This window comes from Triturus cristatus, chromosome 10 (genome assembly GCF_964204655.1).
Source record: "Triturus cristatus chromosome 10, aTriCri1.1, whole genome shotgun sequence".
In the NCBI taxonomy this organism is placed as follows: domain Eukaryota; kingdom Metazoa; phylum Chordata; class Amphibia; order Caudata; family Salamandridae; genus Triturus; species Triturus cristatus.
This window is the reverse complement of record NC_140593.1, coordinates 276,024,859-276,042,556: the sequence shown is the minus strand read 5'-3', so window position 1 is coordinate 276,042,556 and position 17,698 is coordinate 276,024,859. Positions and strand designations below refer to the sequence as shown.

General features: G+C 44.7%; 1 protein-coding gene across 1 annotated transcript in view; it reads right to left on the bottom strand.

Moving 5' to 3' along the window:
- The window catches only part of KRIT1 (KRIT1 ankyrin repeat containing), a 514,966-nt gene that overhangs the window by 211,615 nt on the left and 285,653 nt on the right, over positions 1–17,698 (bottom strand). The gene's annotated exons all lie outside the window — the stretch shown is intronic.

The following is a 17,698-nucleotide window of genomic DNA, read 5'->3' as shown; positions in this document are numbered from 1 at the left end:
AGTTCGGTGACTCCTCCTTCGGTCCGTACTGCGCATGGGCTTCGGCTCCATCCTCAGATTGTTTTTCGCCAACAGGGAAATGATGGAGCGTAGTAATAACAGTGAGAAACCCATGTGTGTTGTATCTAAATAAGATGGACTGGAACGGATACAGGTAGCCGGGGAGGCGGGTGGGCGTGTACAACTCTGCAGCTCTACATGCCAAGGACAGATGCATACTGGTAAGTAGCATATTCCGTTCGAGGCATATGAGCTGCAGATTGTACACTTAGCATAGATTATATAGCAGTACCCAACCCTAGCGGCGACCACCGGTATCCGTTGCAGTGGTTTGAAAAAGTGTCTTTAGTACAGCCTGGCCCACACTAGCTTGTTGCTTGGAATGCACGTCTACACAGTAATGTTTTGTGAAGGTGTGCGGTGTTGACCATGTGGCTGCTTTGCAGATGTCATCTAAGGGTATGTTCCCTAGAAAAGCCATAGAAGCCCCTAACTTTCTAGTAGAGTGGGCTTTAGGTGGAACAGATAATGTTCTTTTTGCCTTTTGATAGCAAATTTGTATGCACTTTACAATCCACCTAGCTATCCCTGATTTAGAGATGGGGTTGCCTTTATGTGGTGGAGAGAAGGAAACGAACAATTGTTTAGTCTTCCTGAAAGGTTGCGTTCTTTGTATGTAGTACAGCAAAGCCCTCTTAACATCAAGTGTGTGTAAAGCCCTTTCTGCAACAGATTGAGGTTGCGAGAAGAAGACAGGTAATTCCACCGATTGATTGAGATGGAAGGGGGAAATGACCTTGGGCAGAAACTTCGGATTTGTACGAAGTATGACCTTGCTGTGATGTATTTGTAGGAAGGGTTCCTGTATAGTGAACGCTTGTATTTCACCAACCCTTCTAAGGGAAGTGATAGCTACGAGAAAAGCTGTTTTCCAGGTGAGGAACTGTAGCTCACATTTATGCATTGGTTTCGAAGGGCGGACCCATTAGCTGTGTAAGAACTACATTTAGATTCCATACAGGGGAAGGTGGTGCCCTGGGAGGAATTACTCGTTTAAGGCCTTCCATAAAGGCTTTAATAGCGGGCACTCTGAACAGTGATAAATGCTGTCTGTTTTGTAGATAAGCAGCGATCGCTGCTAGGTGTAGGCGTATGGATAAATATGCCAGGTTACACCTGTGAAGATGGAGCAGATAGCATATGGTGTGCTGTATGGATGCATCTAAAGGGTTGATTGTATTGTTACCGCAGGAAATTACAAATCTTTTCCACTTTGCGGCATAGCATGCTCTAGTGGTAGGACGTCTGGCTTCCATGATGATGTTCATGCAATCAGGGGGAAGGTTAAGGTATCCAAATTCTAAGATTTCAGGAGCCAGATCGCAAGGTTGAGCTGAGCTGGGTCCGGGTGCCTGATTTCTCCATGGTTCTGGGTTAGGAGGCATGGGGAGAGGTGCAGTTTTTGATGTGGTACCACCGATAGCTGTAGTAGTGTGGTGTACCACGGCTGCCTGGCCCATGTTGGGGCTACCAGAATGAGTGTGAGGGAGTGCTGCTGTAGCTTCATTACCACTAATGGAATTAGCGGGAGAGGTGGAAAGGCGTATGCAAATCTGCCTGACCAGTTCATCCATATCGCATTGCCCTTGGACAATGGGTGTGGGTATCTGGCGGCGAAGCTTGGGCATTTTGTGTTTTCGTGGGTGGCGAAGAGGTCTATCTGAGGATGCCCCCACTGTTGGAAGAATGGGTGAAGAACTTGTGGATGCAGTTCCCATTCGTGTAGTTGTTGCGTTTGTCTGCTGAGCAGATCTGCCACGGTGTTTTGTACGCCTGGAACGTGCTGTGCCAGGAGAAAGATGTTTTGGGGAATTGCCCATCTCCATATGCTCTGGGCTAAGCGGGAGAGCTGGGGAGAGTGTGTCCCCCCCTGTTTTTGGATATAATACATTGCAGTCATGTTGTCTGTGCGAATGAGGACTGCTTTGCCCGAAATCTGTTTTTGAAAGGATTTTAGGGCTAGAAAGATCGCCAAGAGCTCCAGATGGTTGATGTGGAGCGATTTTTGCTGTGGCGTCCATAGACCTTGCATTGTGAGGTGTAAGATGTGCGCTCCACAGCCGGAGAGCGATGCGTCCGCTGTTAGAATCACCTGAGGAACCGGGTCCAGGAACGGCCGTCCTTTGGAAAGGTTTGTGGTGTTCCACCACTGCAGAGAGTGATGGGTGCGGCCGTCCACCAACACCAGATCCGTCAGCTGACCCTGGGCCTGGTTCCACTGTTGTGCTAGGCACTCTTGAAGTGGACGCATGTGGAGTCTTGCATGGGGCACTATGAAGATGCAAGATGCCATCATCCCTATGAGCTTCATAAACACTCTTGCTGGAAGAGAGTGTTGAGGAAGGAATGTTTTGCGCAAGGCTTGTATGCTTGCGATTCTGGCTGAATTTGGATAGGCAATACCTTTGGAGGTGTCTATAGTTGCCCCGAGATATTGCTTTGTGTGAGATGGTAAGAGGTGGGACTTTTGGTAGTTCATTGATTGATTGTAGGACGCGGCTTTTATTAGCCAGTCGTCTAGATAAGGGAAGACGTGAATGTGTTGACGCCTGAGGTGTGCTGCTACAACTGCTAGGCATTTGGTAAACACCCGTGGTGCGGTGGTGACCCCGAAGGGGAGAACCGTGAATTGGTAATGCTGACCGTCCACCACGAACCTGAGGTACTTCCTGTGAGAAGGGTGTATTGGAATGTGAAAGTATGCGTCCTTGAGATCCAAGGTAGTGAGAAAGTCTCCCTGACAGAGGAGCGGGAGGACTTGTTGCAGGGTGACCATGTGGAAATGGTCTGAATGTATGTACGCATTTAGAGGCCGGAGGTCCAGAATGTGTCTCAGGGTCCCGTCTTTCTTTGGTATAAGGAAATACAGGGAGTAGACCCCTAGATTTTGCTGATTGACGGGGACCTGCTCTATAGCGTGTTTCTGGAGGAGGGAGAGCACCTCCTGTTTGAGCAGTGTGGAATGTTCTTGAGACATTGGACGGTGTCGTGGTGGGATATTGGGTGGGGTAGATGATAGCTCGAGACAGTACCCTGACCGAATAATTTGGTTCACCCATTTGTCCGATGTTATGGATTCCCATGCGTGGATAAATTGTTGTAGTCTGCCCCCGACCGGAGTGGGATGGTCTGGGGGGAGGGAAGGGAAGTCATTGTGCGGGCGGGGTTGCGGAACGGGTGGTGTTAGTTTTGCCCCTGCCCTTATTGTTGTTGCCTCTGTAACCACCCCTTTGGTTGCCCTTTGAAAAGGTATTTTGAGGAGGGGACTTGTAGGAGGTAGAGGCGCTATCGGTGGAGAAGCCTCTGCCTGTGCTACGAAAGGATGAGCGTCGAAAGGAACGTTTAGGGGCCTGTGTTTGAAGTGCCCCCATAGACTTTGCTGTGTCTGTGTCCTTTTTCATCTTTTCCAACGCTTCATCCACCTTTGGCCCAAAGAGAGTTTGTTGGTCAAAAGGGTGATTTAGTATGGACGCCTGGACTTCAGGCTTGAACCCTGAGATCCTGAGCCAGGCATGACGACGAAGCAGGACACTGGTATTTATGGCTCTAGAAGCAGTGTCGGCTGCATCGAGGGCACACTTAATGGAGGTGTTTGTAATTAGTTTACCCTCCTGTATCAGGTCATGAGCCTTGCGCTTGTGTTTTTCGGGGAGGTGCTGCATAAGAGCCTCAAGTTCGTCGTAGTGTGCTCTGTCATAGCGCGCAAGTAGTGCTTGTGTATTTGCAATGCGCCACATGTTTGCAGCTTGGGAGGCGGTGCGTTTGCCAGACGCGTCTAAAAGTTTCGATTCCTTGTCTGGCGGTGGGGCTTCTCCTGAGGACTGGGAGTTAGCCCGCTTTCTAGCTGTGGAGACAACTAGGGAATCTAAGGGAGCAGGGCCCTTAATGTATGCAGGGTCTGTGGGTGCCGCTTTGTACTTTTTTTCTATTCTAGGGTTCAGTACCCTGGCCCTGACAGGGTCTCTGAACACCTCTGCAGCATGCTTGGTGACACCTTTAAGCATGGGCAAAATAGACGTGGATTTGTCCTGAATGTCAAATGTGTCCAGTAGGAAGTCGTCTTCCACTGGTTCGCTGTGCATGTCCACCCCATGGTAGTGTGCTGCTCTCTGCACTAAGTGGTGAAACCCTAGGGAGTCCTCTGGAGGAGACGGCCTGGATGGGTATAGGTCGTCCTGAGGCATATCAGGTATGTCAGGGTTGTGGTAGTCTTCCCATGGGTCTGGGGTCCCCGGTGGAGTGGGGTCCATTGGGGCGTCCGCCGGGTCATAATCTGGATCCCCGTCATCCGGATCTGGGGACGGGGTGGGGGAGTGATGAGGTAAGGGTGGCGGAGACCTGGGAGGGGGAGGGGGTGGAGGAGGTGGAGGAGGCAGAGGAGGAGGTAGTGGGGAGGGCACTCTGAGGGGAGAAGTAGCAGAGTCCTTCCGCTTGGGTGGTGGAGGAGGAGCCGGAGTATCAAGACGTCTTTTCTTGATAATTAAAGTTAATAGCCCAGTCTTTGGATCTCTAGATAGAGTCTTTTGCAAAGGGTCTGGTGTAAACAGAGCCAGTGGCGCCGAATCGTCCGCTGGCGCCGATGGTTTCGGAGCCGAGGGCTTCGATGGTTTCTGTGCGCCATGCTTTTTTGGAGCCTCCGTTTTTTTTGGCGTCGAAGGAGTTTTCGGCGCCGGAGCGTCGGTGCCAACAGATTTGTGTTTGTGTTTGGTCGGCACCGAGAGTCCAGGCTTCGGCACCGGTGGCTTCGGAGTCGAGCTGGGTATCACTTTCTTCGGTGCCGGATGGTGTTTTTCGGCACCAGGCGTCGGCTGGCTCGAGCCCGAGCTGCCGTGAGACTTCTGAGGCTTCGACACCGGGCCCGAAGGTGGGGTGATAGAAGCTGTGTGCTTGGTTTTGCCCAGGCCTGCAGGCGAGGGTGTAACCTGAGTCTCTTTGGTTTTGGGCGCGGGGGTGGGAGGGGGTACAGTACTCACGACCCGCTGCGCCGGTGTGATGTCCTCCACGTCGGAGTCGTCGGCCTCGGAAGCGCTGACGACGTCGTCCTCCTGCTCGGTGTGTAGTTGCCCCGAAGCTTCGGCGTCGCCTCCGAAGATGTCCGGTGGAGCCGCGGTCGAGGAGTGCGCCATGGTGCGTCGAGCTCTTCGATCCCGGATGGTCTTTTTAGATCGAAAAGACTTACAGGCGGGGCAGTCTCTAGCCTCGTGTTCTGGAGAGAGGCAAAGGTTACACACCTGATGGAGGTCGGTGTGGGGAAATTTAGACCCACATTTTGGGCACTTTTTGAACGGAGTCCTTTCCATCGGCCGGGACCGGAGTCGAGGAGGGCCCGAAGGCCGGTGCCGATGTACGGGATGGAGAAAAGTGCCGCTTCGAGAGATGAAGATTGGATGAAGAAAACTCGAAGAACGAGGATTTTCCGTCGAGGCTGGAACCGTAGAAGTTCGAAGCCGGAGCACGAAGTATCACATCCGAGCCCGATGGCGGAAAAAAACAATCTGAGGATGGAGCCGAAGCCCATGCGCAGTACGGACCGAAGGAGGAGTCACCGAACTCGTGACTTCCAAAGACTGTCCAAAGAACAAAAACAAACTGCAAACATCCGGGCCCAACACCAGATGGCGATCTATGCTAAGTGTACAATCTGCAGCTCATATGCCTCGAACACACAGTTCGAGGTCGTCATACTAAAAAGACATACTAAAATCCGTGATTACAAAGCAATTGTTTTCCTGTACATAAGTACTTTCTTTAAAAACATACATATCCTCCAGGCTCTGTGAATATCATCCAGTAATTGCAGCACGAGAAAGGCTGGACGACATTTTCTCAAACCCATCTCCCTCATTATTGGGACAAGCCAGACTTTCCTCAAGTTACGATAAAATTTACAAAATAAAAGAACATGCATAGTCGATTGCTCTGAACAATTGTCACACGGGCATGGGCCTAAGGTTCGTGACCAATCATTTAAACATGGAAAACTCACGAGCCTATGGTAGATATTACATCTAAAACGGGTTAGTAGTAATCTATCATAGCCACCTGGTACAAACAACAAGTATGACTGAATATTAAAAGAAGATTAAATCAATTGATTATGCTGAACAGCAGGTTTAGTACACTCCTTAGCTAATCTTATAGTATCTAAAAGAATCATTCCTTGTTTTTTTAATTCCTTTCTAGGAATCGTGTGCATAGTACCCGGAGACTTGTAATACTCTGGGTGGCCAAGATCTGTCATAAAATGTTTAATATATCTCAGCCACGGAATCAGCAACGCTTCTTCAAGTTTCATACTATCAGCTAAAATGTCCTGATTTAGCTTAGTCTCTGCTTTGGACCATATTCTGTGCCACAGCAGAATAGGCTCCATTTTTATCAAATCTGAAATGAATGGAAGTCCCAGCTCTGCGTGGCAAACGTATGCTGAGGTACAGCTAAAATATATCGCAGGAAGATGTTTTCCACTGTCTGGAGTAACTGCGTATCCACAAAACCCCATACCGCCGCTCCGTACATGGCTGCTGAGACACACTTTACTTTATAAATCTGCAATAACTCCCGTGGTGGGCTTCTTCCCAATTTCTTTGCAAAATTGGCTAGTGCCATTGTTGATCTTGCCAGTATAAGTTTTTTGGCCATAATTGTACGCGACCAACGGTCACAGCGATCAAACAATATTCCCAGATAAGCAAAGCTGGGTGTATGCTCTATTTTCTGGCCCTCCAGGTACATATCCCTACATTTTTGGCTCCCAGGGCCACATCTCATAATGTATGTCTTTGAGGTATTGACCTTGAGATTCAATTGGCCCATAAACTTGATAAAACTATTTAAAACCCTCTCTAAACCTATTTGGGTGCGTGACATTAAAACTGCATCATCTGCATATAGAAGTGCAGGTAAAGGGCGTGCCGCTATTTGTGGGTAATCGCAGTTATCCTTAATTAAGGCATCGCAAAGGCCATTAATATAAAGATTAAAAAGAAAAGGGTCCAGGACAAACCCTTGCCTAACCCCCTTTTTAATGGGAAATGGGTCCGTTCGATCTCCTCCAATCCCAAAACATACCCGCGCCCTTGCGCCACTGTATAAGCGTCTAAGAAAGAGGACAATTTGCACATCTACCCCTAGGCGTTCGAGTATCTCCCACAATTCCTCATGCCTTACAGAGTCGAAAGCAGCTGTTAAGTCGACAAAGGCTAAGAAGAGTCTGCCTTTTTTAACTCGCATATATTTCCCCATTAGAATGGATAAGTTTAGACTCTGTTCCACTGTACCTAATCCAGCCCTGAAACCATATTGTATATCAGACAGAATATTATTTTCCTCGGCCCAGTCATTCAAGCGTTCTAACAATATACGACCGGCCACTTTTGTCAGGGCATCTAGTAGAGAAATGGGCCTATAACACTTTGGGTCCTCACGATCACCCTTTTTGAAAATGGGGATAATAGTTGATTCCACCCATGTTTCCGGAAAAGGGGCAACGCAGCTGGCTGTTAGGTCCCGAGTGATAATTGGCCCCTACAAGTCAACATTGAATTTGAAAAGATCTATGGGGACGCCGTCTGGGCCTGGCACCTTCCCCCTCAAACTTGCAGAAAGTGTGCGATTCACCTCCTCCAGAGTAAACCTGAGGTCAGCATACATAGACTCAGGGTTACTAATAGTTTCCTCATAAGCACCCACATTATTTCCAACAGAGGTTTCATCTATGTTATACACCCCCGAGAAATACTCAATCCATTCATTTTCAGCAATAGCAATCTCAACTGATGGCCCCTCCCCCGCGCTCAGGAAGGGTGCTTTTATCACCCTCCAGAACGCCGAGCTATCACCCCTCAGAGATGCTTCTTCCAGCATTTCCCATGTCTCATTTCTGACTGTAACTTTACGTTCTCTAAGGGCAGTTCTAGAGTCCCTTCTGGCCATCCTTATGTTGTCTACATTTTTAGGAATCCTGTGTAGTTCCCTTTTTAATTTGGAGTAAGCCTAGGAACACTTTTTGTCGAACCAACCTCGACAGTTCATTTTTTTCTTCAGCGGGACAGATAGAGAAATTCTAACTGCCTCAGAGATAGACGCAAAGGCGGAGAGAATACCAACTGGGGAGGCGGTCTCATCCAAGCATGTATTAATGGCTGGTCTACACTTGCCTATCACTTTACTAGTAATAACTGTGGGATCCACTTTTGACCATCGCAGGTTGTAACCATTTATCTTATGAAGCGAGATTTCCGAGAGAATCTGGTCTGATTGATCATGCCTACTAAATGTATTAATTGGTGACAAGACTGAAAGACACAACGGAAAATGGTCGCTCAAGGAGTTGTCATCTACATGGAAATTTTTCAATCTATGAGCCTATGTATTTGATATTAAGATGTAATCTATTGTAGAGTGGAATCCCCTTCCATTAAAGGTGGAGGGCATGAGTATAGGTTTATTGATTAAATCATTTACAAAACCCATATTCATACTAAAAATCAAATTATTATACAGATCACCTAGAGGGGAATGACAAAAATGTGTGTTGCACAACCCCTCCTCTAATGTGACACCGCAAATTTTGTCTCCTTCAGTTGAGCACAACACACAATTAAAGTCCCCAACCAAAATCACCATCATGTCTCTATAATTTTTTCCATGTGCAGACTGCAAGTTATTACATAATTGCGTTAGAACATCATTCACCAAGGAGGGGGGTATATTATTATAGTGGTTCACAAGCAATATACAATGTGTACTATCAATATGGAGTGAGTAAAATTATTTGCTAATACTATTCCTCGGGCTGAAAAACTATTGTTTTCAATTCCAACCTGTTTGAAATATAAGTTCCTAATCCCCCTTTTGCTCTACCCATTATTCCTGCAACGGCTGGAGTATGCAGTGTCTTAAACCCATTTATATGGATTGGCTCCTTCGCCCACGTTTCCTGCAGGCATATGATATTATGGGAGCTAATAAAATCCCCAAACAGTGGATTCGATTGTTTAGATGACAAACCAGCGATATTCCATGACACTATTTCCCAACATGCTTTCTCTATCGGAATCTGATTAGTATGAATAATTAAATGGGTCACTACACCGCTGTCTCCATTTATTGGGGGCGGATCTGGTATATTGACAGATCTGGGTTCACAAGTGATCTTATTAACTAGATTCATAGAGACTATATCCTGTGCTTCCCTGATAGAAAGAGAGAGATCTCCCTCAAATGTTGAATTTGTGCCGCTGTGCCTATTAACACAACAGTAGTTATTTCCTCTAGTAAGGCGTATTGGACGATCAAGTCAGTCTTGTTCATCTAACATACCCAAAACACCGTAGCGATTATTAACTGGGATAGAATACCTACACCAATCTTTACTTAGGTATTGTTCCACCACAGGACTATTCCTCTGGAATCTTCCGGAGAAGATGCATGGCTGATAAAAGAACCCCAAGGGTTATATGCTAATATTATGTGTGGAAATAAACTGTGTCCCTGCTATATTAAGAATAGACTGTACTAGTCTAGGGGATCTAAAAGTTAGAACCACACAATCTCCTTCCATCTTCTTTGGTGATTTACCAACCCAGGGTATGCGCCACACCATTTTAAATTCTGTAAAGAGAATATCAGTCATCCCGGGCCTATTAGATAACAGGTGTAAAGATCTATTCCTTAAAGTAGACCAATGTTCCGCACCATGTTGGATAAAGGGTGGAACATTGATTAATACAATCGTGTATTGTATAGCTTCTGGAGGGAGGTCTAAAGACATATTCGGATTAGTTTGAGCACCATTATTACGACCGGGAATATTTTTTGATACGGATGTTCCGGTTCCTTGTCTCATAGTAAAACCTCCACTAGTTGTTAAAGGGGCTGTAGAGGAGGATATAGGGCCCTGTTTATTTCCGTGGTTTAATCCAAGGGGAAACTGTGTAGTATGTCATAGGCATGGCATACACTTACAATGCCTCATCTGGTTATTGGTTGGAAGCTTTAGAATGTTAGTAGTGTCATCTGCGATGTCACTGAATTCTAGGTTGGGGATTCAGAAATAAACTGGGAGTTGCTGGATGACAAGAGTCTGGATGGATGGGATCTCTATGGAATAAACTTACTTCTATCAACACACCTGCTTCCTGATTCTTTATTGAGGAATGCTTCACTGGCGTAGTCGGCAGAGAATACCCATCTGAGATCCCAACACAAGACATGGAACTTTGGTGAGAATTTAATCAACTTTAAAGTAGCAAACAAACTCCTGGAAATTATTGCACTAATTTTACTGCTCTTGGATCACTAATGATCACCAATCTGGATTTAGTGTGACTAATTGGAACTTCTGAAAGTTATTACGCTACTTTGACTATTTCTGGCGAAGTTTGCGTTAATCTCTTTGGCAGCATCATATCACTAATCTGGATTGAGCAAGGCAATTTGGATACCGAAAACTCTGCCATAGGTGGATACAATACTTTTATTCGACAAGGCAGCTTGGAAAGTTTCTGAATACTGAAAACTCTGCCATACGTGGATTTTATTTAGTGCTCTTTTCTACGGTTGCAAGCTTTTAAAAAAAAAAAAGGGGTAACGTGTGGATCGCATCGCTTGACTCTGAGTTTGAACAACTGAAGGCTTTTCGTTCAACGTTAACGCTCGCTCCACTTTGGTAAAGACGTTCAAGCAAAAACAAACCATATCTCAACGAACGTTACCAGCCTCGAGGAGCGGTCGTCTGTGTTGTCTGGATAGTCTCGAGGAGTGGCCAGCTGCGTTGCCTGGATGGGAATGCTCATCTTCTTCCCCACGTAACTCTTCGTTAGAGACGCTCCGACATAAGAGCGTGATTCACGCATGAGGTCATTGCGTGCGTGACTACGTAGAGGCTTTGTTGAACATTTCTTTGCGTATCCTGGCAACAGAATACATTCGCCGATACGCACGGCTATGGTATTCAAGCAACCAAGTGAGGCTTTGTTGAACATTCGTTTGTGTATCCTGGCAACAAAATACATTCGCCGATACGCACGGCTCTGGTATTCAAGCAACTATTCAAGCAACTAAGTAAATTTTCCCGATGCACACGGCTTTCGTTTTGCATCGTACATCTTTTCTCGTGTAATGTGATAATTTTGGGGTATAGTTGGAACCCTTTCACACTGTCATACACAGCGTTTCCCTTGGTATATGTTGTGTTTACAATTATCTGTGCTACTATTAATGAATGTTATGAGATAACAACAAGCTTGTTTTATAGGACATCTACTAGTGTGTTCATTTGGTTGGCATATAAGGTCATTTAATATTGCCTTATTTTGTAACTTGTATATATATATAACTTATATATATATTTCAAGACCATTATTCAAGTTCTGTGAATATGCAAAACGTCACTGCGGCTCCATTTTTCTTATCTGAGCCTGGCGAGCCTAATATAAAATGGAAGAAGTGGAAGGTAGTTTTTGAGCGTTATGCTAGAGTATGTGGGCCTTCACTCAGTGCGGAGAGGAGATCTGCTTTGTTATTGCACTGTTTGGGGTCAGAAGGGCAAGACGTATTTGATCACCTTCCAGAATTATCACGCGAGGAGGCAAATGGGCTCAATGACTATGAAATTTGCATTAATAAACTAGATAAGCATTACTTACCAAAAGTAAGTACCATTTTAGAGAGGTACACTTTTGCTAAGAGGATGCAAGCAGATGAAGAAACGGTGGAGGGATACATAACCATTTTAAGAAAGCTTGCGTCTTCGTGTAAATTTGAAGGGCAAACTGATGAACGCATTCGTGATCAGTTCATGTTTGGATGCAACATAGAAAACGTTAGAGAGGAATTGTGGTTACGCGATGAACCCACTTTAGATGAGGTTCTTGTCGTAGATAAAAGAATAGAGCATTCTATTAAATGTGTTGCTGTTTTAAAGAATGCAAGGTTCAAGAGTTGAAGAGTAAGAACAAGGGGGACTTTAAGAATAAAGACTTGACTCAAAAGGAATCTGTGTCGACAAAAGGAAAGATAAGTGAGAAATGGATTAATGGCAAGTGTTTCAGATGTGGAAAGTTGGGACATTTAGCAAATAATCCAAAGTGTCCAGCTCTAGGCTCATTATGTCCCAAGTGCAAAAAAAAAGGTCACTTTGATCCTATGTGTAATAGCAGAAATATATCAAAAGTAAAAGAAGTCCAAGTTGATGATGATAGTTATGATGTAGTTAACTCTGATGGATATGAATGTGGTCAAATTGTGGTGCAAGTAGTGACTGGGGAAAAGAAAAGAAATTCCCCATTTGATGAAATTCTAGTTGAGGGAGCAAAAACTAGAGTTCTATTTGATTCAGGGGCAAAAATCACAATTGTCTCAAGCGAATTCTACATGAATAATTTGAAAAGCAGGGTTGAGCTTTTAAAACCTGACATAAAACCTTTGGCTTATGGTGGGGAGCCCATCAAATTACATGGGTTCTCCATAGGTTTAATTGAGTATAAAGGGAGATTGATTTCTGGTAAGATTTACGTATCTAGAAAGGGTGATAGCATCATCAGTTGGATTCATCTGGGAGATCTTGGTGTATTTCTTGATCCTAATGGTGATACTCCCATTCAATTGAGGAGCGAGGTAAACTCCATTGAGAAGGCTGGGGATGTTAATCTAATTGATGGTCTCAAAAGAGATTATCCAAGTGTTTTCAGAAAGAGCTGGGTTGTCTCAAAGGATACAAGCATAAAATATTACTTAAAAAGGATTCTACTCCAGTATGTTGCAAGGTGAGAAATGTTCCAATTTCGGTGAGGGATGACATGCAGAAAGAAATTGAAAAGTTAAAAAAGGGAGGCATCATAGAGGAGGTTGAAGGGACTGAATGGTTGGCCCCAGTTGTAGCTGCACGCAAACCTAATGGGGACCTGAGACTCTGCATTGACTTGAGACAGTTGAATAAGTGTGTAGTAATTGACAAATACCCTTTGCCCAACATAAATGAGTTGCTGTCTCTGTTGGGTGCTGCTAAAGTCTTTAGTATGATTGACTTAACTTCAGCATACCACCAAATAGAGTTGGAAGAGTCGTGTAGGGACTACACTTCTTTCATAACACCATTCGGTACTTTCAGATTTATACGCATGCCCTTTGGGTTAGTATCGGCTTCTTCTGTCTTTCAAAGGGTTATGCTTCAAGGTTTACCTGGTATTTACGTTTACCAAGACGACATTTTAGTTTTTGGGCAAGATACTAATCAACATAATGTTCGTTTGAGGTCAGCCTTGAGAAGACTTTCTGAGCACAATTTAACAATTAAGGCGGAAAAGTGTAGATTTGGAACTAGCTCCATCGATTATTTAGGGCATAACATAACTTGTGATGGTGTAAAACCTAAAAAAGAATTAATTAACACCATTCAAGAAAAGAGCTCGCCTTCCAACAAAAGCGAACTCATGAAGTTCTTACAGGTAGTTGATTATTACTCAAAATTTGTAAGGAATTTTGCCAATTGTGCGGTAAGCATGAGACATCTACTAAGGAAAGGAGTGGACTTTCAGTGGACAGAAAGCTGTGAGCAAGAATTTAAGGAGATCAAGAATAAACTCAACGCAGCCCCTTCCCTTGCTAGCTTTGATCCTATGATCAAACCAATTATCATCACGGATGCAAGCGAAAAGGGTTTGGGGGCCGTCTTGCAACAACATGGTAAAGATGGCATTCATACCATTATGTGTTTGTCACGTAGCCTCAAAGATCCTGAGACGAGATATTCTGTTGTAGAACGGGAGTCTCTTGCAGTGTATTGGGCTATAAAGAAGTTAAAGAAGTTTCTTTGGGGCGTAAGTTTTGAGGTGAGGACAGATCACAAGCCGTTGGTAGAAATATTTAGCAAAAAGGGCCTGGATTCAATATCTAGTAGAATTACCAGATGGGTAATAGGTTTGCAAGAATATAATTTTGATATGAAATACATACCAGGGGTTGAAAATAATGTGGCGGATGTACTGTCACGCCTCACGCCCATGGAATCATCTGAAGAGGATGATTGGGAAGATTCTGAGGGATTGGTTTGTGTTATTGATCAGAATATGATTAGTGAAGAGAGATGGGGCAATGAAATGGTTATGGATACTGTTTTAAATGAAGTTATGGATCTACTTAGGAAGGGTTGGAACAGCAACAAACAAGGATCGTTGGACACAAAGAAATTCTGGGCGGTACGTAATGAGTTGTCTGTAGAGAATAATCTTTTATTTCGGGGAACGAGACTGATTCCTCCTTGCAGTCTTAGGAAAGAAATTATAGATCTGGTTCATTCCTCTCATGCAGGCATTACCAAGTCCAAAGAACGCTTGAGGATGTCACATTGGTAGCCAGGCATGGATATAGAAGTGGAACGTGTAATTCGAGATTGCGTGCCATGCACATTGAGTGATAAGTCCAAGAACACGCATGTTCAACCTATGGTGATAAGAAGGCGTCCTTCGAATCCTTGGCAGGACATTGCTTTGGATATTCTTGGTCCTATTCACTCAAATGGATCTCAGATATTCGTATTAGTGGTAATTGACATGTTTTCACGTTGGCCTGTAGTTTTCTTTTTGTCAAGCATTAGCACATCTCACATTATTAAATGCTTGAAAAATCTATTCTCTGAAGAGGGAATCCCTGATTCTATACTAACAGATAATGGGGTGCAGTTGGTGTCTAATGAGATGAAGAATTTTCTAGCATCCAAGGGCATTACACATAAATTATGCTCTCTTTACCATCCCGAGGCAAATGGGAAGGTGGAGAGATTTAATAGAGTGATTAAAGAGACAATTGCATTATCTAAATCTATGTCCTTGAATTGGAAAGATGAAGTGTTGAAGAAAGTTGAAGAGTATAGATTGTCTCCTCATTCCACTACTGGTAAAACACCCTTTCTGCTGTTCCGTGGGAGAGTTCCAAATACCAGTGTAGAACCTACATGGGTCAATAGATATGAAGTGGGAAGGGGTAAAGAAAAGCAGTGTGATAATGAAATGATTCAAAAGAGAGAGGAGGAAAAAAGTAAATCGAGGAAGTGTTATTTTGATGGAAAAAAAGCTGTAAAGGTAACCAAGGTTATGGTTGGCGATTTGGTTATGATCAAACGCCCTGGTTTGTTGGGTAATGCGGTTTCTAAATTCATGGAACCTATGAAGGTTATTAAGATCTTTAAGAATGCCGTAAAGACACAAGATCATAGAATTTGGAATTTGAACAGGGTTGTGGTGATAAAAAGAAGGGTGGATGGCTGCCATCATGATGTGGCTTATCCGAGTACATCTGAAAGTGGTGAGATTCGTGCTTCAACTAGAATTTGTAAGAAGCCATCTTATCTGTTGGACTATGTATAGAGTATTCATTTTATCTGTTAGACTATATTTAGAGAATATTTATTTATCGTTTTTTATATGTTATTGTTTTGATTGTTTGTATTCTGAATTTTGTGTGACGAAGGGAGGTGTGTAGTATGTCATAGGCATGGCATACACTTACAATGCCTCATCTGGTTATTGGTTGGAAGCTTTAGAATGTTAGTAGTGTCATCTGCGATGTCACTGAATTCTAGGTTGGGGATTCAGAAATAAACTGGGAGTTGCTGGATGACAAGAGTCTGGATGGATGGGATCTCTATGGAATAAACTTACTTCTATCAACACACCTGCTTCCTGATTCTTTATTGAGGAATGCTTCAAACTGGTTAGCTATCAAAGGAGCGGGGGTTGAGATCTTTGTGTAGTAATCGATTGTCCCTGCGTCTGGATTCTAGCTAGATTAGTATTTGATGTTGTGGTTGAACTTGACTGCCAATTACTAGGCCGGGTAAGCGCATTATTTTTTACAGGGGGATTATCTCCTGGGAGTCCCATATTAATCATGAGCTCCCCTCCTTTAGCTATCTTATTAATATCAGAGATGATCTCTATAACGGGCCCTTCCAATTTCAGAAGCCTATCTTCTATTAGAGCCAATTTCTGAGCCAGAGGGTCCAGTAAAACTGATATCATGGTCTCCATTCTTTTCCAGAATTCATCATCCTGAGTCGGCGAAGATATACTATTTGTTACCCTTAGATGTTGTTGACTAAGAGGGATTTTATTAACCTCTCTTCCTATATTTTTACCCTTTCGCCTAGTAATCATCAGGCTATCTGGCTTTTGAGATGTTCCCTGTGCGCCCCTACCCTTCCTCTTCTTAATAGGTGGTTCCTGGCTAGAGTTATGCACAATATGAGGTTCCTGCCCAATAGCTAATATTGGTGAAGTGTTATCTGTGTTTAGAGGATCTATCACTGGGGTGTGTTCTATAACAATGCCTGGCTCTGAGCTTTCTTGAAGAACAGTTACATTATCAGGCAGAATAGGATTTATAATAGGGGCAATCTGCGTTAAATTAGTTGGTAGCGGCTGGGGTTCTAATGAAAGCCTGCGTTCCGTTAACTCGATCTCGTGTATCAAAACTGATTCAACTCTTAAAATAAACGCATCTAGTGTCCCCGTCAGCCCCTGCCCTATTGGGTGTTTACGTTTACTCATAATTGGACTGCAGTCCCCACGTATGGGGGTCAATACCTCAAGTCTCGAGTCCCAGTTCTTAGAGGTCAGGTCTGGTCCCAGCCCAGCCTCTGCCAGGCTCGGACGGGCTCAGACGGGCCCGCACTTGGTCCGGGCTTCGTCCCGCGCGCGTCCCGCGCCGCGGGGGGAGAGGCAGCGCTATATGCGTGGTGACACGCCTCCCCTTCACTCGCTGCAGCTGGAGCAGCAAGATGGCACTCTGGGCGATGAAGTCCTCCTCCCGAGTGCAAACAACAGCAGTGCAGCAATGCTGTAATTCCAACCGTGGGACCTCGTCCCACCAGGGTGCAACAGCGAGCAGGAGTTCAAATGGAAAGAAGCGGCAATAGCAGGACCTTCACGACAGCTGTCTTCAGTCCTGCTCTGGTATCCAGTCTTCCTTCCTGCTCCCTCAAAGAAGGTGTTCTGGTTCCTGGTGGTCCCTGGATCTTTCCTCCGGAGTGTCTTCCGGCGTCCTTTTAAAGGGCTGTAGCATCAAATAGAAAAGGACCCAGGACCTGCAGCATATTCCTTCGCCTCTGAAGATGATTCACACGGAAAGCACTCCCTGCAGCCACAGCCCTGCAGTGCTGAAATGTGGCCACACAGCGTGTCTCCTCTCAAGGCGTGCAAACCGCGACCTCAGTCTCCCGTTCACAGCACTGACTTCCCACCTCAAAGGAGAAGTCCCATCAAGGGAGGTGATGCAGGTGACGTGAAAACTACATGCAATTGTAATGATTCTTTTACTAATGAAAAGTGCTTTCACAGTGCAAATGACCTCCTCCACATTACAAACATTCCAGAACTGTACCATATTTCCAGCACTAGAGTATAGTTTGGGATATAAACCAAAAAACTTTTTCATGTATCTGTGCAAGTTTGGGTAAAAAAGAGGCTAAGACACCTGATAAGGATAGACTGGCCGTTTCCGGGCATCAAGCGTTTCCCCATGAGGCTGGATGGATGGGGGCCGTTTTTGCTACTGGGGCCGGTTTTGTAGTAGTTTTAAAAGCACTGCAGAGTTCCTTGTATATCCAACATTTTTCAGGCAACAATAAAAGTGCAAA